This window comes from Notolepis coatsorum, assembly GCF_963971535.1.
Source record: "Notolepis coatsorum genome assembly, chromosome: 11".
NCBI classification, from domain to species: Eukaryota; Metazoa; Chordata; class Actinopteri; order Aulopiformes; family Paralepididae; genus Notolepis; species Notolepis coatsorum.
The window spans coordinates 34777164-34804583 of record NC_140175.1 but is presented as its reverse complement, the minus strand read 5'-3'; positions in this window follow the sequence as shown (position 1 = coordinate 34804583).

The window sequence follows — 27420 nt, the reverse complement described above, 5'->3', positions numbered from 1 at the left end:
AATAGCTGCTAACGTTATATCCAATGGCATTTCCGTTATACATAAGCTACAGTTAAAACTCAAACTGCATATGATCGGCACGATCCTCAAGCATGTATGCCTGAAAGGGGGGGGGGGGCGGGGGACGTCGTTTCTTATTATTGATTACCAATAACCGTGTTTGTCTAAGTAGCCACATAGGCTGATCGGCTGGTTGAGTATCATAACAAGGCCAGATCGGGCTGTAATTTACGTGAAAAAGATCTTACCATGAGCCGGTTGGATCCGCCAGACCATTTCCCAGTTATCGATCGCCATCTGGTAGATCGATATGTCCATTGGCTGATGATAAATTCCTTTACTGCACACTGAAATCCGCGATCCAAAACGTATTCCAAGCTACAGGCTGCACATCCAGAATCCAGCTAACTGGAAACTCCATTGAAAGTAAAAGAAAATAATGCACCGTTCAGCCACAGGGCACACTGCATTAGCGAGACAGCCCTAAGAGGATCTGGCCGGTAATGCACTTTGTCGAATTCAAAGAGTAGGGTACATCTGCAGTGCAGCTCGGCGACCTTGAATAGGTTATTAAAATGGAATAAAATCCAAAACAACGGTCCTTTAAACATGGATTCGAAACACGGATATATCCGTTCTTGGGCGGGATTGTGTTAAAGTAAAAAGTGTGTTTTTTCTCTGAAATGTAATTGAGTAAAAGTACAAGTATACAAACCTAATAATACTTGAGTAAAGTACAAATCCCCAAAAACAGTACTTAACTCAAGTACTTTACACCCCTGCCTGAGGCCTAACCCTGCTTTAGTCCCTAAGAACATTAGGAGCTCTTTCCGCTCCAGAGATATTGTTCCTAAGGTGTTGTATCCTCCTCCTCGTTCTGACGACAGGGAGCAGAGCATGCCATCGCTATGCCCTATCCTCGTGCTCTCCTTCTATGTGAGACGCATGGCTGACTTCAGAACCTCTCGGCAGCTGCTTGTGTGTCATGGTGAGTCAGCCAGAGGCCGTGCTCTGTCTAAACAACGTCTGTCCCATTAGCTGTGTGAGGGTATCGCTGTTAAACTCAGCACAGCAGCTTCTTGCCCTTCCCCCCTTTTTTTATTCTATTTATTTTTGGGCTTTCTGTATTTTCCACCCATCCCAATTTAGTCCTTATACCAATTCCCTTCCTGGTCGTTGCACACATTGCCCCATTGTCGGCCTGGGGAGGGTGTGTATAGAACTACCACATGCCTCCTCCGATACATGTGGAGTCGCCAGCCGCTTCTTTTCACCTGACAGATTCCCCCAGAATCCCCTCCCTGCTGAACAGGCACACCGATCGACCAGTAGGAGTCGCAGTTTACAACGACCAGGACACATACCCCACCGGCTTCCCACCCACTAACACTGCCAATTGTGTTAGTAAGCAATGACTGACCAAGCCGGAGGTACCGCTGACAGCTGGATTAGATCCCAGAGTCTCTGCGGTGGTAGGCGAGTGCTTAGTCCACTGCGCTACCCAGCCGCACCTTGCCCTTCCCCTTTTATCCGGTTCTTTCTGCTGGATGTGTATGAAAATTCTCTCTCTAGCACCATCGATTGTGGTTACAATTTGTAACTTTCATACCGCATTACCAGGCAATGTTCCCTGTTTCTATGCTTCTCCTCTTTTATAAACAGAGCATTTCTCCTTCTCGGGGAGCAGTGCTTTTACGCACAAGATAAGGGGGTCCTATACTCTTCTTCTGTTACAATGCATAACCTGCGGTTGTAGACCACTCTGCTTTAAGTCCTTCCCCTTGCCTATCCTCAGGTTTTGGCAGGGACATGAGTTTTGTCTGTCTCCTTTTGATGTCTTTAGGGGTATATTGATCATGGCTACGCTCTAGCTTCGTCATAAGTATACCTCTAGTTATATGAACGTGGGCAATGAAGTATAACTCTAGCTGTATTAATACAGGGATCTTGCTTTTTTCCCACTTTTCCTGGATTTTCTGAAAGAAACTACAGAAGGGAGAATGTACGCTACAGCTCCTGCTTATATACTAGGGGGGGGGGGGGGGGGGGGGGGGGCGGGGGGGTGGCCAAACGTCAGAACGTCCCGATCTGTCCCGCATGCCGCAAGGGAAGACCAATGTCCCGCATTTCAATAAGTGTCCCGCAATTCAATAAACAATTATTATTATTAATAATTATTGTTTGTCCTCATTAATCCCCAAAACATGCACTAATGCACGCACCGCAAGTACTACATACGTAACGTTATGTAACAGTCTAACCAGCACAAGCGCATTATATATACCTGGCGCGAGCTGTTTGTTTCCGGTCGCTCAAGTTGCGCGGCAATAAACAGCTCGCGCCAGGTACTATATATGCAAGCTGTTATTGGCTATTGGTTATTGGGGGATGACGTGACTGTATGCGAGGTCTACCCCATCCTCTATACCCTGTGTGGGAAACTCCAGCAAAGGCTCACGGATTCCTTCTTTGGAACAGAGGCCAGTGTCCTTCTCCGCCACTTCCCAGATGCGAGAGCGACAAAGACAAGAGCAGACTTCACATCGTTCTACAGGTCTGCCATCGTCTACCTTGAGAAGTGGTTTGATTTCTCCGATGATAATTATTATATCTGAAGGCTCTTTCTGTCATGTCTCTAAAGAGAAACGTCAGCTTCACTGACCTGTGCACTACAGCTGAAGCCCTTATTGTTAGACATGGATGCGTTCTCAGAGTTTTGTTTAATCGTTCCACGTCAGAAGGAAGTGGTGGAGATGGAGGCGACTGTTGGAGTGAAGTGGGGGCTGCTGTTGAAGGACATCCAGAGACCCCCAACCTGACCCAGCTGGCTTCATTCTTCCTGAGCATCCCGGTCACAAGCTTTTTATATTATGCTCTTGGTCAGAAGGCTCTACTGGAAGCCGCACGGTCCAGTAATAAATATAAATTCCTCAAGCACTACACTATGGTGCTCTCCATGGTGCTGAAACTTTCAGAGGCACATTTCTATGTTCAAGATGCAAATCGAGCCATTTGCTTAGCCTATAGCCTATTGTTCCCCATAGGATATATTTTGTATATAGTTGTTTCCTGTTGTTCACTGCTGTTTTCATTAGTATATATATGTATTTCACTTAGAGGATAACACTCTAGGCCATAACACAGGCCTACTAATGCTCATGTTATTATATTCATCCTGTATATCCATTTACATTTAACCTGTTAATTAAAGTTTTACAAAATTAAATGTATATATGATCAAAAAAAAGTATTATCATTTTAATAATTGTACAATTTTGTCAGATTATCATTGAATGAAAAATGAAATGTTTGTAGTGTTCTGCACAGGTTTAGACTCAAGGAAGCCACATACCAGTGTAGACAATGTAATACATGTATGCACTTCAGTATCACATTACAAGAGAGATCACAGGGTTCATGTATCTTAACTCTATAGCCATATAACCGCTAGGAGTCAGTAGGTAATTTAACAGCATGTTGGATTGTGGTATTCTTCTTATACAGTGATTATGAGTATGATAAGCAATTAATACACAACGTGTTGTGTTTTTAATACATTAAATGCTTATTTTGAACAAAATTAATACATTATGTAAACATGATTATTGTATACATATCATTACTGTCCCGCAATTTCAACAAATGTCCCGCAAAATGGTCAGTGATAAGTGAATTGGTTCAATTCTTTCAGCGGGTGAGCTACTGGTTTCTTATAGTGAGACAGTTAGATGAGTGTAATAGAAAAAAAATCTATCTGTCTTGCCTGGGGAAACAATTGTAAGTAACAGAGTAATCTCAGCCCCACCGGCTGCAAACCCCATAAACCCTAAGACTAGCAAGACTGCTCTCACAGCTAAATCAAAATGTTCAAGTCTTAGGCAGGAAACCTTTGGCTTTGATGCAGCCCATTTGTTTCAGACTAACGTAACACTCACCCACCTGCGCCACCGGATCCACTTAAAATGAAATGACAGCTTTTGAATTTACTGCCTCACATGTGAAGTGAAGTGACGGTTTGATGTGTTCGTGATCTCGGCTCGCCTGGTGCTGTCGTTTTAATAGAAAATATTCAGTGAGCTCGTTGGCAAATCTGTCTGTGCCCTGAATTGTTGTCACATGCAATTATAACATGCAAATCATGTTATAGTTGATTGCAGTTTTAGAGTAAAGGGTGTTTACATATTTTTTGATATTTTTGTTTGTTTTATTCAAATATTAATATCCCCATTAGCTTTTCCATAGCAGCAGCAATTCTTCCTGGGGTCCAATAACTTACATGGTGACTGAAAAATATGCATTCACACTCAACACCATACATTGACAAAGCATAATTACAAAACAATAAGTAACACATCTAAACAAAACAAACACTGCCATTAGACAAAGCTAATTGATAATCAATAATACGATAATTATGGTAAATAATATAATTAAACATAGATAGCCCATGTAACCTTACTCCCCAATGATGATGTCACAGCAAACACTTAGACACTTCAGCATGCAAAATGTGAGAAACCAAAAGAATTACAGCCCTATTACTTACCAAAATAAATTATTTAACAATAATCTTTAATCTTTTTCTTATGTTGACCTAACCATAAGTGCTACTAAAACAGGTGATTCCAAAACTTTCAGAACCATTAACATAGGACTCGACAGCTAACAGAATCACTAAGACGGTCATTGCGATGCACAACACTGCCAAGCTTGTTAGCGCTAATGAAATTAGTGCGGATGTGTCCTGTTGACTGATGACTGTTAAGTAATCACATAGATGCCATCTGTGCTTAAAAGGGATTACAATTAGCACATGTACTGTATAACCTCACCATTCGTTGGCTTAGGCCACATTCGCACCATACATATTAAAGAGCCCATAGTATGCCCATTTCCCAGTTTAATGTTTATGTTCTCATGGTCTATTTACAAACATTTGCATGTTTTTTATGGTCAAAAAGCACCTAGTTAAAAGATAAGATAAGATATTCCTTTATTGATCCCCTTGGGGAAATTCAGGCATCATAGCAGCATGGGGGGAGGGGTACAGGTAGTAAAACAACACAGTATACAGGTAGTAAAAGACAACACAGGCAGTGTAAACAATTGATCAATATGGTCAATATAATTTACTATCTGACTAGCTGAGGAATATTCACATTATTCACAGTGTCACATAAGGTGCAGTATGCATGAGGTAGTGTTATAATTTACTATCTACTGAGTATACATTAATCAAAGTACCAGGGTAGTCTACTTTGTCCCCCTTGGGTTCCTATAAGTCCCAGGTCAATGTCTGGTAGCAGTCGCTGTCGCTGCCCCCTGTTGTGGGGCCTGGAGGCTGCTAGTCGCTGCCCACTGTTGTGGAGCCTGATGGCCGCTGGTATGAAGGACTGTCCGAGGCGGTTAGTTGAGTGTCGGGGGGGGATGAGTCTGTGGCTGAACGAGCTTCTCATCTTGACTAGCTCGTCGTAGAGGGGGTGGTAGGGGTTCTCCATGATGGCATCCAGCTTCCTTATCATCCCCCTCTCTACCATCACCTCAAGTCTAGGTAGCTCGACTCCCACCACGGAGCTAGCCTTCCTCACCAGCTTGTTGAGCTTGTTGGTGTCCCTTGAGTTGATGTAGCCTCCCCAGCATGCCACAGCATAGAAGAGGATGCTGGCCACAACAGACTGGTAAAAAGACTGCAGCAGTTTGTTGCACACATTGAAGGACCTGAGTCTCCTCAGGAAGAACAGCCTGCTCTGTCCCTTCCTGTAGAGGGCCTCTGTGTTGTCCGACCAGTCCAGTTTATTGTTCAGGTGTACCCCAAGGAACTTGTATGAGTCCACCATCTCCACATCCACGCCTCGGATGGAGATGGGAATCGGGGGGGGCCTCTTCTTGCCCCTCCGGAAGTCCACCACCCAGGGTACAAAATAGTTACACGCCCAGCGCCACAGGCTTGTAGATTTAATGTTTGGCCGTCATAAATTAAGGCCTGGGGCGCCATCTGGCGGCCAACAAAATCCACTGCATGAGTCGGCATTAATATGATGCAGGGAGTAGCCTCCAGCTGAGCGAGAGAAATGTCGTGGGAGCGGGTGGAAGTTGCCCAATCTGGAACAATCTCCGGGGCTGCAGCTGGACCCTATTGGATGCGGGCGTGGTGAGTTGAAACGAAAGTGAAACTGTGTGTGTGTGTGTGAGATGCGCTCTGCTCACGAGATCAAGTTTGTAACATGAGACGCACATGAGATCTGTCTTCATCCGTTCTTTAGCCTACAAAAAAAAACCTGCAATCGCGTTTTTGATTGTGCTCTGATATTTAATTTTGCATTTGATTTGACCAAATATGTGGAGGCATATTCCCGGAGTAGCTCCCCCGGGTCCCCCCTCAAAATTAAGAAAAACAGGCGACAACATTAACGTTGACGAGTCCGTTGCTACCACCAGCTTGGCTTAAATTTGAGGGGGGGGGGTAATGTTTTGTATACCATGTCGTGCCAAAGCAACGGATAAAAGAAAACGAATTTCATTTGTCATCGGGACGTCGGTGATGAAACTGGAAGCCATCAAAAGCCACGAGACGTCACGCTGTCGCAGGGACTGCTCTGTTAGATACAAAGCACAGTCTACTCCGCTCCTGGCTTCTCCGACTGTACGACTGTTGACCAAGCTGTCAGAGTCGACTCTGGCTAAAATGCGGATACTATTCCGTAACGCCCACGCTATAGCGAAAAAATCAAGACCATACAGGGACTTCGCCTGGATGTGCGAGTAAGTTTATTGTGTTTTTTTTATAACGTTAGTCCAGCATGTTCATATAGGTGTGTCGGCTTTCACTTTCAGCTAATTATTTATGGTTGTAAAGCCTACCCAGTGGAATGCATGATCACCAAGACAAAAACATTTCTCAATTAAATTATGTTGTTTATGATATTAATTGAAAATAGCATACGAGAGTATTATATAGTAATAATAACACATGGCGATATACTAAAAAGCTATTTATAATTTTTGGCTGGTAAAAAATCTGGATGGCTAGTAGTTTTTAAAATCTACCAGCCAAATGGCTGGTAAGTCAAAAAGTTAAGTTTGTTCCCTGCCACCACCAGCTCCTTGGTCTTACTGGTGTTGAGTTGGAGGTGGTTGCTGTCGCTCCACCCCACGAAGCTCTCCACCAGGGCTCTGTACTCCTCCTCATCATCGTCGGTGATGTAGCTTACGATGGAGGAGTCGTCTGAGAACTTCTGCAGGTGGCACCCGCTGGAGTTGCGGCAGAAGTCTGAGGTGTAGAGGGTGAAGAGGAAGGGTGACAGCACAGTTCCCTGGGGGGCGCCGGTGTTGCTCACCAGTACGTCAGACTGACTGTCCTTTAGTCTGACGTACTGTGGCCTCTCAGTGAGGTAGTCCTTGATCCAGGCCACCAAGCCGTGCTCCAGCTGCATCGCAGAGAGCTTCTCCGCTAGCAGTGACGGCTGGATGGTGTTGAAGGCGCTGGAGAAATCAAAGAACATAATCCTCACTGAGCTGCGCGGCTTCTCCAGGTGCGTGTACGCTCTGTGGAGCATGTAGATGATGGCATCCTCCACCCCGATGTTTGCCTGGTATGCAAACTGCAGGGGGTCGAGGGAGTCACGGACCAGGGGCTTGAGGTGTTGCAGGACCAGTCTCTCAAACGTCTTCATGACGTGTGACGTCAGAGCGACTGGCCTGTAGTCGTTGGGGGTGCTGGGACGTCCCTTCTTGGGCACCGGGACAATGCAGGAGGTCTTCCAGAGCTGGGGCACCCTCTCCAGCCTCAGGGAGAGGTTGAAAAGATGCTGGAGCGGTGCTGCCAGCTGCTCTGCACATACCTTGAGCACCCTGGGATTGGTGTTGTCCGGTCCTCTGGCCTTGTTTACGTTAATTCTGGAGAGCTGCCTACTGACCTGACTGGTTGTGATCGTCAGGGTTGGGGGTGGTGGGCAGTCTGCTGGTGTTGGGGGTGGGGTGCCGTTGCTGATGTGTGTGGGTGGGTGGGGGGTGGGGGGGCTGCTTTGTAGGTGTGATCTGGTGCTGGTGTCGATGGGTGGGGGGAGGGGTGTGGGGAGGCCACTCTGGTCAAAGCGGTTGAAAAACGAGTTGAACTCGTTTGCACGCTCTGGAGGGCCCTCCACAGCTGTGCCCTGCTGTTTGAAACCAGTGATCTTCCTGACCCCCGCCCACACCTCCCTGGTGTTGTTGGCCTGTAGTCTGCCCTCCAGCCTGTCCTTGTAGCTGACCTTGGCTGCCCTTAGCTCTTTTTTGAGCTTCCTTTGGACAGCCCTGGCCTGCTCAGTGTCCCCTGCCATGAAGGCCCTCTTTTTCCTGTTTAGCAGGTGTTTAATGTCCTTGCTAATCCAGGGTTTATTGTTTGAGAAGCAGCGTACCCTCTTTGTGGGTACGATGCTCTCCTCACAGAACCTGATGTAGTCTGTGATGCAGTGGGATAGTCCATCAATGTCATCACCGTGGGCCCTCTCAAACATATCCCAGTCTGTCGACCTGAAACACTCCTGTAGCTCCTCCTCGACGTCGTCAGACCACTGTGGGACAGACATGGTGGTCGGAGGCTGTCTCTTAATGAGAGGCGTGTATGTGGATACAAGCCTCACAAGGTTGTGATCTGACTGGCCGAGGGGGGGCAGGGAAGTCGCACTGAAAGCCTCCTTCACGTTAGCATACAGGAGGTCCAGAGTTTTGTCTCCCCTGGTTTTGCAGGTGACATACTGGGTGAAGTTTGTCAGGGTCTTGTTCAGTCTGACATGGTTGAAGTCCCCATTGATAAAAATAAATGCATCCGGGTGTTTTGTCTGAAGCGCCGCGACGGTGGAGTGTATGACGTCACTCGCCTGCGCCGCCGCCGCGCTGGGTGGGATGTAAACAGTGAGAGCCAGGACGTGTGTTATTTCTCGCGGTAAATAGTATGGCCGCAGACTCAGTGCCAATAGTTCAATGTCGGGGGAACAGATACGTTCCTTAATGGTGATGTGCCCCGGGTGGCACCATTTGGAGTTAACAAAGACAACAAGCCCTCCGCCTCTCCGCTTGCCGCTCTGTTTACTCCGGTCGGCGCGCACCACCGTGAAGCCCTCCTGTTCTATTGCACTGTCCGGGATGTTCTCGTTCAGCCAGGATTCGGTGAAGCACAGTAGGCTTGCCTCCTTGTACTCACGCTGGTTGATCATCAGGGCTGAGAGCTCGTCGGTCTTGTTGGCCAGCGATCGCACGTTCCCCATGATGACAGCGGGCAGGTAAGGCTTGAATCTCCTGCTGTCCTTTATCCTGTCCTTCACGCTCGTGCCAGCTCGATTTCCCCGTCTGCAAATCCTTATTTCGGCTGGTAGATTCCTCGGTGGTTCTGCAACTCTGTTTCGAAAGCAGAGGAGAGCCTCCCTCGGGTAAACCAGCCCGCCGTTGTTGCTGTTGTTGTTGTCCTGTTGTCCTGCCGCGGGTAAACCAGCCCGCCGCCGGTGTCCATTGTTTAGAGCTGTGCTCGACCGAACTTGCCTAACTCGGCTAACTTCACAGAAGTTGTTACAAATGCCTTAACTTGGTCTAAAGCAACGCACAGTCACTTATACACCTATTAAGTAAGTATAATCACAAAAAGAATAAGTAAGAAAGTAGTAAACGGGATAAGAAGTAAAGGGGGTGGGAGCTGCTATGAAAAGACTGCCACTCTCCTCGGCGCCAGGCAGTGACATGCTGTGTGTTTGTGGCAAGGATGGCTCACTCAACCTGAAACAGGCTCCTGTCTCTTTAAATGCAAATGAGCTGTTGCTTCCCACGCCCAAGCGGGCACCTGCGGAGGTATCTAGCTCAACAATTTCCAGATCAAACTAGGCATTGCCGATCAAATATGAATGAAGAGATCCAACAAGTGAGTATCCTATTTCCTCGCCTAAAATGTGTCATAACTAGGGATGGCACGATACCACTTTTTCATGTCCGATATCACAGCCTTGAGTATCAGCCGATACCGATCCGATCCTACACCCCCCCCCCCCCCTTAAAAACAAAAACCTGTGTTAACCTAGCCATCTATAAAACATCATGCTAAAACTGTGAAACAAATCCTACTCCCCTAAAATAATAAATACATAGCATACATTACTCAATTATGCAATAGTTTACTTAATAAGACTACAGCGATTTCATGATGGCTTCCTGTCCTCGCCCCCGTTTTCCAGTGCAATGCTCTGTGATTTTAAAATCATTGGTAAACAAACGTGGTGCTGAAAATATACACTTTGATTGCTGTTTTGATAGGGTTATGATCTTTACTCTTGGCTAAGTTTGAAAAAGAAACACAACATTGTACTTATTTGGGATAGCCGTGTCGGAGATAAAATGCCGGTTTGCCAACTTGAAGCGAGGCGGAAACCTAGCGTTACACTTCCTACAAAGGGGCTGGTCGTCTTGCACAATACATTCAGTTATTTTCTCTGTTAGAGTTATCAGCTTTGCTTTGTTACCGTCTGCAGGGAGTTTCTCGCACTTCTGAATGGTTTCCAGCGAAGTTAGTTGGGGTAAAACATTTCCTCTTGGCATTCCTTCGTTGCACGTACCTGTATATATTCGGCATACTCCGTTTCAATGATGTAACGTTAGTCCAAGTGTTGAAGTTCCCAGTGTTGCTGCCATACCTAGAAATACTTCCGTTGCAGATATTACACTCGGCTGTGTCGTGTTATTCCACATACACGTGAATCCTATTTGTGAGTGTCTTTATTGTTAGCTGTTATGTTAGCTCTGTAGCTCAACCATTATCCGCTCCTAGTCTACCTGTCCGTGCACCCAGTACGGTGGCCTGTACTCTGTCGTATTAGCACGCATACACAGGCTGTTTTGCCTTTTTCTTCTTTGAGCTTAAAATAACTCCACACAGCTGACATGACTGCGGTGCTCACATTTAGCTAATGCTAACATTGTTGTTGCGCTAGTACTGTTAACGTGATAGCACGCTTTACGGCATGTATCGGATCGGAAAATAGTTCCTGTTTTTCCGATATCCGATCCCGTGAATTTGACCAGTATCGGACCGATACCGATACTGAGTATCGGATCGGTGCCATCCCTTGTCATAACCAAACATATTTTGGTAAACCGTTTATGTGTAAAAAGAGAAAGTTTACAAGTAAACCGCCATCTTCAAAAATGGAGACATGGAAGACAGGACCAGAGTGTGTTTTGCTGTAATACTATGTTACATAGTGAAGTAGACATGGACTGTAATGGTAGAAAAGCCTGGATTATAAACAAGGCGTTTCAGGCAGTCCAGAGATAATAACTCCCTGTGGCGTGGACTTGAGACGTCATTCCCCAAAAAGTCCAATATGGTATTTAATTTAATGGTAGCATCCTCTCGTGTAGCGGTTGAGCTCTTGAACCAAAACAATTATAGGTGGATTACTCAAACGCCTAGTACTCTCCTCGGGAAAGCATATGCAAATTCACTGTGTTAAGCACTTCAATTAAAGTAGCTTTATTATAATTATTTTATAAAATTCAGTAGCTAAGGGGAGATGAAAAGCGTGTGTTCAAAAGCAGTGATGTACCTGAATGCGTTCATGAACTCGTTCATATTTTGGGCGAACGTGAACTGAACATACTGTATTTCCGCTAGATCAGGGGTGTCAAACTCATTTTCAAAGAGGGCCATATCAGCATTATGGTTGCCCTCAAAGGGCCAAAGACCGTATAAATGTTAATGTAATGTAAAATAAATGTAGCTACACATTTACATATTGTTAAACATGGTGTTTCTGTATTTATTACTTATTCAAGTTATACATATTGCATATTCATTTGCATAAATGTAAAAATATATGTTAGCTTATGTTATTTTAACAAATAATTTTTGTTTATCAGAACCCCATATTACTCCACCAATCAATGATCAAACCATTCAAGTAAATAACAAAGAAGAATATCATCAAATACAAGCTATGACATTAAGTTTGTTCAAAACCTTTTTGTCACAGTCAAGAGGGGCAGAACTAACAACTGTGAGCTGCAAAGAACACGTGGGACAGATGTAGCAGATGTTACAAAAACAAATGGCTGCACACAACCTTGCAGAGGCCATACATCCAACTAATGGAAGATAGTTTAATTAACTTTAATTAACAGATTGCAGAATGGGTACAGTACAGTACAGCTCAATACACACAATTGTTAAGGGGATGCAGACCAGAGAAAGACTTTCGACTTGTTTACATCAGGGTCCCCCATTTTCAATTCGTAATGAAATTGCTATTATGTGTCTGCATGAACACACAACTGTAACTGTACTCAAAAATAACAAAATAAGGGTTGTCTCAGTTCACAACTATATTGGTCAAGTTTTGGGTGGGACTTGTTTGCGTCCCTACAGCTTCTTATTCAATTGAGCGAGATGCTCGGTTATGTCACACAGCCAGTTTGCATCTGACAGTTCAGACAATATTTCTTCAACCCTTTGTTACCTATTCCGCCTGGATCTTTTTTGTATTTTGGGCTGTAAAATTGTCAAAGAATGTCTGAGGAGTAAGTGCTTTTGGCTTTTTTCCTTTGTTACCTCAGATGTTCAACATACATGTATGTGTAAGAATGTGTAATAACTAAGGCTGTCAAAGTTAAAGCTTTACTAACGCATTAACCCACAATTATTTTAACACTGCTATTTTTTAACCCAATATTAATGTAAAAAATTTTTTTTTTTTTTTTACCTGAGCTCTTGGGGGGCCACATCAAATGACGTGGCGGGCCGGATTTGGCCCGCGGGCCGTGAGTTTGACACCTATGCGCTAGATGAACGTAATTGTGAACACGTTCATTCTCGGCACTCTCTCACAGTATAACTTTGTTAAAAAGTGTGCCAGATTTCTAAGAGCCTTCCAGGCGAAAAACCAGCTAAAACACACCGTAAACAGGCCTTAATATGATGCGGAAAACCACCCAATCTGGCAACGTACGCGCCTGTCCACAACAATGTGGAGCCGGCGATTAACACTTTCAGCGCCACGCCTGGTTTTCCGTTTTACCGCTTGAATGCCACCATCGGCGCCAATGTTAACGTTAATATCGCCTAATCTATGTTTTAAATTATGGCTATGTGTCTAATCTGCCCATCGCATTATCAAAGACTATTTTCCAGTCAGTGCTGTGAAGGCAGATTGTTTTTTTATCGCGTCGTTGCCGTTTCAGAGCAGTTAGAAAAGCCCCCGTTTTGATATAAAAAACAGCTCATTCTGGAGCATTCTATGAAAATCGTCTTTTAGTGGAATATTCCACAACGTTGATATTCGTCGGCCTTTTTATGAATCGTTTTCAAATAAACGCTAGATGATCAATATTATACGTGCACGCACGCACATTACGGCCGCGCACTGATAATCGCTCCGTTGATTTCCTCACGGACTTTTACAGTGAAACCGAAAGAAGACATTTCACAAAACAGCTTATAACTTCATCAAACTTACTCTGATTATCCTACCACTGATAACATAGAGTCCTTACCTGACATCAGATGGTATCCAACTGGTATATTCCAATTCCTGATCACCATTCGAAAAAATCGATACGTGTATGGATCCAACGCGATACAGTAGAACTCCATGATCCGCGGGGATCTGAGGCTCCAGAATGAACTCTAGTAACCCCGGCTGGATCAGTGAACTGGAAAATGTGGAGTACCGGATTTTTTTCCCCATTCATTTTCATTGAGTCCATTCCAAAATCACTTATGTCATCTGGGAGACGACAGGGGGCGCTTTTTTCCACAGTGATCGTCGGCGCCCCTCGGCTATACTCGGGTAGGCTCGGGTGATGCAATAATTTTTCAGATCGCTAAAAAAATCCGAGAAATCTCGTGAGTGGCTAGCAACCACCTATAAAAAAACACGAGAAATCTCGTGAGTGGCACTGAAAGAGTTAAAGGAGCACATATAATAGCTTGCAGCAACGTATTGAAAAAAGAACTAGGGGAGCTCCCGTAGCTCACCGCATATCTCGGCGCTATTTCTGCGTCGGGGAAAACCGTGCTCGTCACGGATCTGGGGTACACGAGTTCGATTCCCGGACCCGCCGTATTTTCTCAGTGTCTTCCCCTGCTCTACATCCCATGTCAACCTGTTTCTGCCGGTCATGCTTGACCAGAAAAGCGATAAACGCTAAAAAATAAAGTAAAAAAAAAAAAAAGCCAGACTCAGTGGTCTCGTGATAGCAGAAGCTGCTCATACGTGACTAGTGGAGGTGTATGTAGGATGTGAGTTACAATGAACCTCCATCCATTTGAAGTACATTGCCTGTGGATAAACTGTTTTAGTGTAAACAGACCTGGTTGTGACAGCTTTTGAAGTATTACACTCAGCCTCATCATGCTTTCTGTATAGCAGATGTTGGGTTGCACTTTTTGATATTGCTAAACCAGTGTGTGATAGTGTGATGGTGTAATATGAACAGTGTGGGGAGATATGCTTTCATTGGTCTACGTTTGCCCCGCCCCCTACACTTAAACCCCGCCAAACATGGTCCGTCAGCTGTCCTCGGTAGGCTAGTAACTTGTCTACTCAGTGGGGCTTTTTCTCCTTCCCACAGACAGTGGATGAGCTCTATGTATGTTGTGTGAATGTGTTACCTACAGGTGTAACGGTCCCCCCGGTCCTGCTCCACAACCCCCATTTGTCCATGGACATTTTCCCCCCGGTACTGCGTCACAACCCTCATCTGTCCATGGACATTTCCCACGCCTGAACTACATATCTCAACCACCAGGTGGACTAGTTCAGTGCATTCATCTTTCTTGTCTTTTATTTATTAATGTCCTGTCTGTCATCACCAATCTGTTGTGTGTTCATCTGTTGTCTTTACTGTGCCCCATTGTCTAATTTAGTTTTGTCTCCTTGTGTCTGTATCTATGTGCTGTTTGGTGTTGTCATGTTTTTGTATATTTCCCCTGCTACGTTTCATGTTTAGTCATTACCCCATCCACGTGTCGTGCTTGTTAGTTGTTTATCATTGTGCTTATCTCGTTTTTGAGACTACGGTCTCTCTTTTATTTTCCCCATTTCAAAGTGTTTTCTTTTCGTATTATGCTCCCGTGTGTCACAATAAAGTGCACGTTATTGTGAAAGAGCAACCACCGCATTCCGCCTCCTGTCTATCCTCTGCTTGTCTGCATCTGGGTTCTACACACCACCATGCCGTCTAAACGTGTGAATCGTAACATACGGGTAATTCATTGGTAATTAATTGGTAATAGATGGTGTCTGCATTTGTTAAATATTGTTTGCTTGCTCTGTGAGAGAGAGAGAGAGAGAGAGAGAGAATGCGTGGTAGAGTTTATAGTTTGTTACTCGTATTGGTGAATTCATGTTCAAATGAAAAGATAACATTAACGTTCCCTGGCAGGCGACTTCCTAGTGATGGGAAACATCCCTACAGCATCAACCAACCAATGCTCAGCATGCCTCCACGCAGTGTTTTAGTCAAGTCACAAAATCTAGAGTCGAGTCTCGAGTCCCCAGTGTTCGAGTCCGAGTCCAAGTCCGAGTCACCAAATAAGAGCCAGAGTCAAGTCACCATTCGAGTCTGAGTCAGATTCCAAGTCCACTCCACTCTGGCAGTCAAAGAGACTCGAGTCCGAGTCCTGGACTTGAGTACTACAACACTGCCTCCATGTCCCTGGAGAGGAACAGACGTTGCTTGCACCCAGGCCAGGGCTGCCTGCATTACAAACACCAAAAGATGAAGGAAAGAAGAAAGGCAACGATTGTAAGATGTTCTTGAACTTCTGTTTTTATCTGGAAAACCTTCCCAAACAAAATGGCTTATTGAACAGACTCTACCTTCATCCTGCAGCCTGCAGCCTGATGATAGTGGCCCAATAGGTTGTTTGCAGATGATGTCACATCACTGCGTTGCCGTGGCGCAAACCGCAGATGGAGGGCATGCCATGATCACAGCACTGCAACACACACATACAGTACACACACACACACTCACTGAGCTCTTTAGTGGCGTTTCCCCGGACATTTGAGAGTGGTAACTTACCGTAGTAACATTAAGTAAAACAACCATAACGTTAACAGCGAGCGGCGCCACTGCGTTGAATGTTTGTTACTAGGTTTCTTATAGACCGCCTCGATAGCAGGCAAGTCTTTCAATTCAGTTGAACAATCGCCCCTCTTCCTGACATAAATCAAATCAAATCAAATTTATTTATAGGGCCCGACAACACACGTTAATGTCCCCATGGGCCGTACAGGTCTTCTTTAAACAAGTCAAGAAGACAACATAACAATAAGTCAAGAACAGAACAAGAACACCATAGGGTCCAAACATTTTTTAGATGAATGCAAATAAATGAAAGAATGCAAGCACTCCCAGACATACCCCACGCGAAGGTAAGGAAAAACTCACTAAAACCTAACAATAGGGAAAAAAAGCTCCACAGGCAATGTGGAGGAGAGAAACCTTAGAAGGGCCGTTCAAGGGGGGATCTCCCTTCTTAGATGTCGGTGATAGTAGTGTTGCAGACGGACAGTTGGTAAGCATGCACTCATGTGTGTGGTGAAACACAGATGAGTGCATGCAATAGCAACTGTACATTTTGAAAAATTAAAGATAGAGCTAATAGCGATAGCAATTGAACATTTTGAAAGATTAAAGATAGAGTTGATAGCGGATCTATTTGAAGCACAGGGGCGGCGCAAGAGGGTCACGTCCTCCCCGTCTTAGTCACGGGACATTCAACACTCCGGTCGTTGCTCAGGGACAGCCGGAGACAGGGGGAAGGGGGGTGGCGCAGAGAGGGTCGCGAACTCCCCGACATCATCGCGGGACATCCGGCACTCCGGTCACCACTACGAGACCTCCGAAGACAGGGGGGCACGCAGAGGGGGTCGCAATCTCCCGGCCTTCGTCACGGGACGTCCAACACTCCGGTCAACACTCCAGGACAGCAAGTCATAGGAAGACAGGGAGACGGGACAGGCGTTAGACAGCTCATGAGATTGTAGTAGGCGGACATAGCAATAGATACAAGTGGTAGGCATATATGTGAATGGAGTAGATATATGAAGTAAGCGTATTATGTGAATAGAATAGAAGTACTTAACCCAGCAATGAAACCGCGTTGACTGTTAATCTGTTAACAGTCTGTTAATCAGTTGACAGGACCACGGACAGACGGCGGTGAATAACTGATCCAATGCCTCGGAGGTGCATTGTTGGATCACGTCCAACATATGTTGTGATTTTCTGTCTATACCTGTCTCTCATAATACCTAAACTTGCACAAAAGGGCTCAATCTCATCTCTAAGGTCTATGGACGGCACATCAAAGGAACTCCAATGGGGCCGGCTCAAGGAGCACACTCTTATAACTAACCATCGATCCATGAATTCGGTCCTCAAAAAAAATGCCAGTTTGTTATCCACAAAAAGCATATAATCCAGATACAGTCCGTTCAGTTTTGAGAAAGAAAAGATTCACTGTGGCTTTGTCCTCTGAAGGAAAAATAAATACAGCTCATCCCCTTTCATTCGCACACGTTTCAGGCCTTCGATTGAAAGGCCTTCATTCTTTCAGTTGAAAGATCGCTCCTCTTCATAACATAAGGATCACATCCAACATATGTTGTGACTTTATGTCTATACCTTTCTCTCGTAATATTGTCTAAACTAGCACAAAAGGGCTCCATCTCGTCTCGTCTCTAAAGCCTATGGACAGCACATCAAGGGAATCCATGAGTTCGTTCCTCCAGTTTGTTATCCACAAAAAGTATATAATCCACAGTTCCCGAATCCACAGAGAGTCCACATACACAGTAAATTTCGCAGAGTAAATGTTACTCAAACTGAGTACATTTTACTCAAACTGAGTAAAATTGTACTCAGTTTGAGTAAAATGTACTCATTTTGAGTACATTTTAGTTTGAGTAAAATTTACTCTGCGAAATTTTATGTGACCGGTCCTTTCAGTTTAGACTCTGTTACAGACAGAACAATGTAATCGTGGCTTTGTCCTCTCGGAGAAAAGAAATACAGCCTATTCCCTGTTCTTAATGTTCCAGGCCTCGATAGCATCGATGATGACATGTGTGATGATGTTGATGTGCAGCGCCAGTGCTGCAAACTGTATGCACAGGCCAATATGCTGGCATGGTAATTTTATGTGTACAGACAATGTGAAAATAAGCCTGTTCAAAGCCTATTGTACTCCATTTTATACTGCACACCTCTGGTGTAATTATAGCACAGCAAAAATGAAAAAAACTGCAGGTAGCATATAATGATGCATTTAGAATCCTCCTTAACACTTTCAGTGCCAGCCATAACGTTGATTAATGTCCTTGAGTGCCATCATCCACTTCAATGTTAGCGTTAAAAACGCATAATCTATGTTTTAATTTATGGCTATGTGTCTAATCTGCCCGTCGCTTATCAATGACTTGTTTGCAGTCAACATTGTCGAAACGGGATTGTTTTTTAATCGGTTCATATCCTTTTTATAGCATTTCGAAAAGCAATGGTTTACTCGAAAATTTCCGGAAAATAGAAAGATTCCTTATTTATGAATCGTTTTCAAATAAACGCTAGATTATCGATAGTATATGTGTACTTATGCACGCTATAGAAGCGAGCTGCAAAATCGATTACCTCATTTCCTCAACATCACACACACACACACATACACATACGGGACACGCTGTTATCTCAGTGAATACAGCTCTGATTATCCTAAAACTGGTAACATAGACTCCTTACCTTAGATCAGATGTTCTCCAAAAAGATTCTTCCAATTCCTGATCGCCATTCCAAATATCGATCGCGTTTATTGATTGATTATTGGCTGCTGTAAATATATATTCCAGGCTGCTTTCCAACTCGCGATCACTTCCATGTTCATCAGATCCCTCGCCAGCATAATGGAGCGAGGAGGCTCCCCCTCCACAGATCCACCAGTATAATTGAATGGCCTGCAGTTACACAGGGATAGACGATAGGGGGCGGTATTTTTCCATCTGAGCTCCTAGAGGGGCTGCTGTACCAACGGGAGACTCGGTTGATGAAATATGAATTCAGATCGCTAATAAAAAAATCAAACGACAATTCGCGTCGTCGGCACTCAATGGGGGGCATGAAAAGACGACATAACACGTCGCTGGCACTCAAAGTGTTAAGCTCCCAAGACAGACTAGTGCAAGCCATTTGTTTGTGACTATGTGGTATAATTAACTGCTTAATGATACCAGGTTTATAGCATTCAGTGTATATCTTTCAATATAACTCAATTATATAACCAAGTTATTCAATAATCAGCCTATTCCTAGATGGAATCAAACCTGGGACAATTTGATTAAGAGAGGCCTCAGGAAAATGATGAGATCTGAGTGTGACTGAAAACTGGAATGTCGTCAGCTGATAAAAACATTTACATACAAACGCTGGCCTGGCTTTTTGGAAGACAATAAAACTGGCCTTTGATCAAGTATGTGTTGTATGACACTGTAAACAAGGCCCAAGAGCTTCAAAGCCAGTATCTTAAATAGCACCTACATAGGTGCTCACCAGCTGGTCGGCTGACAACAGAGTAGCCTCAGGAAGGAAGTTAATTTGATTTCCTGAGAATCCCTTGGGGGAAGCTGGCTGCAGTTTTGGTCACAAGGGGGGGATTTGGACAAAAGGGATTTGTGACAATGGGTTATATTAAAACATGGTTTATTATATTAAAACAACAGTTAATCAAATAATAATAATGATGGTTGAACTTAGGACACTGTACTGAAAATAAGGACACCTTGGGGGACTATGTATGACCAGAGTCTTGGGCACAATTTAACTTGAATCATTAATACTAATAATGATCACTAATTAGAAAATATATTGAATGAACAAGAAATAACCAAAAAAAGGAATGTAAAACGTGCTGACTGCAGACGCTAAGACTTTATAACTTCCCACAAGACAAATCCAGTAATGAATGGTATGTGTGAATATCCCAGGACATTTCCAGATTAAAGGCACATATTAGAAATTAGATCAAATAAATGTTAAAGTAGTATTATAGCAAAAGCTGATTTGGAGCAAATGGCAGGAAAACTGTTGGAGCTGGCCGGGACCGCCTCTAGGTTAAAAATTTAGAAGCTAAGCTTTTTGATTGGAAGCGGCACCTCTGTGATGTCACCCGGTGACGTCACTTAGGTCCCCGAGCCTTTCGCCATAAATGGAGATGCCGGGAATCCTAGGACAGAAGAACGAAGAAGAGAAGAAACTGAAAATCAACGTGAGAGGACTTCGACAGCCTCCAGCGAGATTCATCGATGAAGGCGAAAATAGAGACAATCTACTGCATCACAAAGGAACGTTAGATTATAGGATTGGATTTTGCTTGTTTAAGAATCTTTGTAACCAATCATTTAAGAAAGGTGGACCCCAGTGCACCTTTTCTTACGTGTAGACTGGATCCGCCTAATCTATAGAGTATACAACTGTTTGAGAATGAATTGGGTCCCATTTTGTGGTCAGCCAATAAATCTCCTTTTCAGACTCTCGCTCCTGGTGGACTCCAATTGTTTACACACCACACCTTTTTTGGGATATTAGAACAACAACACAGAGTTTAGTATTAGTAGTTTCAGAGACAACAACTACAAATGTCCCCACCTTCCATGCTCTGCTGAGGAACTTGATGTTTAAATGTATGTCGATTATTAGAGTAAAAAAACAAGATAATAGGTGCCATTAGTGATGTAAAACAAAGTGATACAAGGTAGGCTACTCCTCTGATTTGTGGAAACATTGGAATCGATGCCTTTATGTATTTTAATCTATGTTGTTGGCCTTGTTTCTTTTGTTATTGTATTCTTGTTGTTGTTTTGTATATGTGTAATATGGACCTTGAGTCTGAAATAAAGTCTTCGTCGTCATCATCATCCAAGCCTTTCACAAAAACGCTCCTCTTCGTAACATAAGGATCACATCCAACACATGTTGTGACTCACTGTAAACAATTACCAGCATTTCACAACATTTAACAGTATTATCTTACATTGACATATTGTAATCAAGGCCCCCTGTAATATCCCAACAAATACATGTAAAAAGGACAGTATCCTTGGATGTCACATCATTTAATTATTATTTCACAATAAAATACTGCAATCAAAATCCTCTGTAATATCACATCAGATTTTGTAATCTCACAATAACATAGCAATATTTCACATAATTCAATTATTATTTCACAATAAAATACTGCAATCAAAATCCTCTGTAATATCACATCAGATTTTGTAATCTCACAACACATTGCAATGATTTCACAGCGTATCGGGTCACTATATAATGCGCGTCACTGCAAGTATTTCGGCGCGATGAGTTAAGACCTGTCCCCACCCAGATTGCACCTGTGCAGCTGGATACCATCACCATTCTCCTCCTGGCCACCGCGTGGCTTTACCATCGGTAAAAGCAAGTAAGTAATACTGCCCATAATGTGGATTAGTGGTGGATATTATGTGCTTTCGATTGCAAACGCCAGTGGAGTAGTGCCGTGTTGGTTTGTACATGGTAGAGAATGTTATAATATTAACCGTTATGCATGCTTGCTAGCTGAAGCTAATTTAGTAGTAGGCTAGCTGTTAGCTAGTTAATGAATGTTTCTTGAGCTTGGTGTTTTCATGACATATCTTCAAGCTGATAACAATGTATAACGTTAATGTTAGTGCTACAGTATATGCTATCCAACTGTTGCATACTGTTATACATTTTATGTAGGCTAACGTCAGTAACGTTTCCAAATGTTGGCAGAAGGCTTGTGCTGTATTCGAATGAGAGCGAAAAATGAATACTTTGGCACAATCGCCATTGACTAGTTATAGGCACGCTGCTGGAGGCGGTTTACCTTTGTCAAAATGCAAGACTGCATCGTTTCAACATACAGTGAGATACAGAGCAATGGTCAAATGGAATCTACTTTCTACTTCCAAATCATATTATGCAACATAATAATATACATGGTTTTAAGAAAAAGATTAAATACAATTTTGGTAAGTAATAGGGCTGTACTGAATATAATTATTTTGGTTTCTCACATTTTAATGGTCTGTTGAGGTTTTCAAATGCAGGTGCTCGGGTGTAATTGCGGAGTAAGTTTATATCTGTTAAATGATACTAGAATCTAGCATAATAATTTATTAGCATAATAATTTAATCATGTCTGAGCCTGTCTATTTATTTTGGTAAGTAATAGGGCTGTACTGAATATAATTATTTTGGTTTCTCACATTTTAATGGTCTGTTGAGGTTTTCAAATGCAGGTGCTCGGGTGTAATTGCGGAGTAAGTTTATATCTGTTAAATGATACTAGAATCTAGCATAATAATTTATTAGCATAATAATTTAATCATGTCTGAGCCTGTCTATTTGTCTAATTGCAGTGTGTTTGTTTTGTTTAGGTGTGTTATTTATAGTGTTTTAATGTGTTTTGTCAATGTATGGTGTTGAGTGTGAATGTGTTATTTTTGTGTTGTCATGTACGTTATTGGACAACAGGAAGAATAGCTGCTGCTATGCAAACGCTAATGGTTGTATTAGTTAATTTTCTTTCTTTATTGTAATCAGTGTTGGGCAAGTTAAAAAAGTTACTAGTTACAGTTACTTCTTCCAAAAAGTAACTAAATTACTTACTCAGTTAAAAATTATAAAAGTAACTAGTTACTTCAGAAAGTAACTATTGCGTTACTTTCAAGTACATTTTTAACATAAACAATGTACACAAATCTAAACAATTTTAATGTTGCTGTGGGACAAAGTGAGACTAGCCTCCAATCAAATGCCATGTATGTAGATATTATAATTACTATGTTTATATAGTGGATCATACAAATACAAACACAATAGATGTTTTGGAACTTTTGATATGTATTGCCCCTCAACAGGCTACAACTGGGCAACATTAAATTATGCTTGTTAAGCACTATACCAAAAATAAATAACAAATATATACTGATTGATTGAACATTTTTATTAACAGATTGCAGAATGGGTACAGTACAGTACAGCTCAATACACACAATTGTTAAGGGGATGCGGACCAGAGAAAGACTTTCGTCTTGTTTACATCAGGGTCCCCCATTTTCAATTCATAATGATATTTATGACATACACAACATATAGATATACATATATCTAATCATGACATTTAAGACATACACTCTTTGTAGTGCAAATAAAACAAAAAAACAGATGTGTCGTGTGTGTCTCTCACTCTCTTTCTGTATCTCTAGTTCTCTCTCTCTGAGCACCTGAAGACTGTGCTATTAAACCAGGAAGTGCAGCATTATGTTGATAAGGCTGTCAGCAGTAGACTAGAGCCTCCACTACTGTATAGTGCCCTGCGCTGCAACACAACAAACACAAGTGCGAACAAAAAACGCTCATGGACCCGTCTCTCATTGACTGACTCGCTTGTGTTTTCGTTGTGTCTGACTATGCGTGCTTTCGAACACCCGCCCAACTCTACCTCTGATTGGCTTACCATGAAATTGTACTCAACCTCAGCCAATCGTCAGCTGTCACGCGCTTGTCACGCGCACTGCCCACTAACCAAGGAACGAAAAAAGTATTGCCTCTCGGCGCAGAGATCTAGTTGGTCTGATGAAAAAAAACTGCTTCAATCATAGTAACGCGCCGCATTTTTTCGCAGTAACAGTAACAGCGTTATTAAGATTGGAAGAGTAACTCGTTACTGAAAAAAGTAACGCCGTTATTTATAACGCCATTATTCCCATCACTGATTGTAATACATTTACACATTATTTTAATAGTTTCGTGTGTCCCTCATTCTTTGTTGCAACCTGTGAGCCAGGGTTGTAATAATATGTACAAAAAACACAACAAAAAAACAACAGCCAACGGCTCTAAAATAAACCATGTAGCCTACATTATACAACCTCATCTTCCTTGGCTCCAAATAGTAACATAATGCGGGCGGGGGAAGAGAGCTGATCCTCAAGAATAAATCACACATGGAGTGGACTCTCATTGACATAAATAAACAAGCCCCTGTCCTCGACGCCTGCTTTCATTAACGTTTACTCCACAGTCCACACACACTGTGCAGTGATCAATACACCTTGACCTTGTGCTGCATATGAACCAGATTAGAGACCGCTCCAAGGGCAATAATGAGGTGTGCCTGGACTTGATTCTATAAACCGGGAATCGGCCACATGCTGACGTATGAACACACATGTCTGGGGGGCGAAAGCAAGGATGTACAGAGCATTCTGTCTGATACAGAGACCAGTTGCCTCACTCAAAAGGTATTGTAGGAATTGCAGAAATTAATTGTGTTAGAATTGTGTTTTTATTTAGTTTTTAATATTTTTTTTTAACTAATCTTTCAGGATCTCACTTAACACATTGGGCGCCAGCCATTACCCTTATCCTTGTAGCTAACGCGCCAGGTTTCCATAGCCTACTTTCACTGTGCGTCACTATGTTTGGAGAGCTATATCTATATTCTATATTATAGCTATGGAGACAATACTATGGTCATTTGACAGTCACTTTCTTCCGTCGAACATGCAAAAAAGAGATAATTTTTTCATGTATACGTTCACGCGTTATCCCGTGGTGAATATTGTATAGTTTAGGAGTGATCCGGGCTAATTCCTGAAAAGCTGAGTTATAGGGCGCTACGTGAATTCTGCTATAAGCGTTGGCGTTTCTTGCCTGGACACGCTACTATTTCCAAATCAAATGTATATAATAGGTATTATGTTTCATCATGAATGCATGAAAGGTGGGGGGGGGGGGGGAGGGGGTAGTTTTTTGATGCTTTGATAGCCAGTAATGGCATTCGTTTTGAACACCACACACTGATCAGCTGGATCGATATGAAAACATTGTAGGATCAAGGTGAAATTGATGTCATATAGTCCTTACCTTTGATCGGGGTTATTCCAAAAAGAATATTCCAATTGTCTGATCACGATTTCCAGTATTGATGTCCATCTGGTCCCGGACATAATTTGGCACAATTTATGGATAGTGTGCTAGATGTGTTTCGAAGTGGTCGGATGAAGCGATTTACTTGGCTCCGTCTAAATTCTGCACCCGGAGGGGTTTAAATGTAACACAAGGTGAGAAATAAGGTTTCAAAGGGTGGGCGATACTGCCACCTAGCAGGATGCGGCCGGTATTGCACTTTGGCAATCTCAGAATGATTTCCTATGGGAACACCGAGGTCCGTGAATGAATAATGAATACAAATATAGAATAAAAGAAAAAACTACCAAAACCCGAGAAATCTCGGGTCTGGCACCCAACCGCTGGCGAGTTAACCCGGGATATCTCGGGTCTGGCGCCGAATGTGTTATGGGGGAACTACGCCCAGTTTCAGAATTCATACATGTTATTACTCTGGTCTATGACAGTACAAAAATATTTGTGAAAATTAGCAACTCTCCCAAATCCCAAAACTATACTGCTAAAGCTCAAACGTATGACGTCATAAAGTAAATAAAGTTGGAAGCTGCTCCATAGACAAATTAATTGGGAAGGATTGTATAGATGACACTGAGGGTGGAATCCACAAAGGCTTTGCGTGGCTTTTTCCGAAGCAGAGCCGGTGCATCTCGCTCTCAAATGAGTGAATCGAGGGGCGCCCTCGTGGCGCATACCATAGTGCCTCGCGCACCTACGCGGCCGACCCGGGTTCGATCCCAGCTCCCGTCGTTATTTGTCGCATGTCCTCCCCACCTCTCCTCCCGTTTTCTCTCAATATACTCCTGAACTGGTTTTCTCAAGCAGCTCTTGCCAAAATGTATCTAGTTGTGAGACTAACCCTGATTCTGAATATTATGACATTTATAGAAATTAGATTATGTTTTGCCAACAAGTTGATAATGATTTTTTTTGGTGAAGCGCGTATTATGACCTGTTTAGGACTCGAAACTCAAAGGTTAGGGCTTGGGACTCGACTTGGGACTTGTCAGTCTTGACTTGGGACTTGCCTGTCTTGACTTGGGACTTGACTCAGGACTTGAGTACCAAGACTTGAGACTGACTTGAGACTTGCAAAACAATGACTTGGTCCCACCTCTGGTGTTGTGCCCCTTTAAGTAGGACCATACGATGCTGGTAGAAGTGCCAGAATTTTTACTACAAGTATTGACTTCAAAATGCAGCTAAATTGCAGTTGGGATTTTTATAGATTTTGGAACAAGCCCTATGGGAATTTCCTAAAAGACATTTTGACTGACTAGGGGTTACGTGATGAATGGCATCGCGGATGCCAAGAGACAGCCGGAGCTTCATGGACTTATTAATTGAATCGCTCAGATGAAGGAGCCATAAGTCTGGTTAAAGCTTTCAAATGAGCAATGTGTTCAAACCTAATTATCTAAAGATAGTAAGTTGTGTACATTCACAGTCAAGGACAGTCGAGGTTGGGTTCTTTTGGATGATGTATCACTACCACACTGCCAAGTGATTTGGATTGATTACAAAAAAAAGAATTAAAAGCAGACTTCTCTGTCTCAAGGGTTCACTGTTGCAAGACGCCTTCTGATTTTGACGGGGAGGAAAAAAGAGGGTTCTTTGGAAACACCGTAACTTCAGCCCTAACTGGTTCTCTCTCTCTCTCTCTATCTGTCTCTCCCTCTCTCTGTCTCTCTCTCTCTCTCTCTCTCTCTCTCTCGCCACAATGCCATGGAAGCTCATTTGTACAGTTTTCTGCTAGGCCCCTTACCCTCCGGAGGGAATCTATTAGGGTGCTTAATGACCCTGCGCTCCGACTCACGGGCAGTGCCCCCCCCCCCGTTATTCTGATCCTAGCGTGTTACATGACTTATGACATGAGGTAAACAGGACTAAGGACATAATGTTGTACTTGTGCTGTGAATGGATTCTATGGCTGGTAGGATTACGCCGTGTAGAATAGAGTGTTTCGTGTCTGGAGGCTTTGTACGATGCAATGCATTTTCTATTAGGCCTCTGCAGTCCAAAGTATTGCCACTGCCGGATCTGATTTTGTTTTTCTTTATCCACTTTTTCTATTTTTCTCCCATCCCAATTTCGTATATCCAATTCTTCCCTCCCCTGTCTTGAACGTTGCTAGACTATGCCTCCCACATGTCGGTTGTAGTGAGGACAGAAGCCTTGCATCACGTGTCCCCTCCGGTACACGAGGAGGCAGCCTGTTGCATCTTTTCACCGCAGCAGCTCGAACTCTCAGTGGCGAGGAGTAACGAGTGGGAGGCTCACGCTGCCCCCGTCACTTCCTGCTTCCGTCGCACCGGCGTCACCAACCCGACCTGTAGGAGTCGCTGTCCATAACGCCAAATATTCACCAACCGGCTTTCCCACCCTCTAACACTTGCCAATTGTGTTAGTATGAACGACCAGACAGCCGGT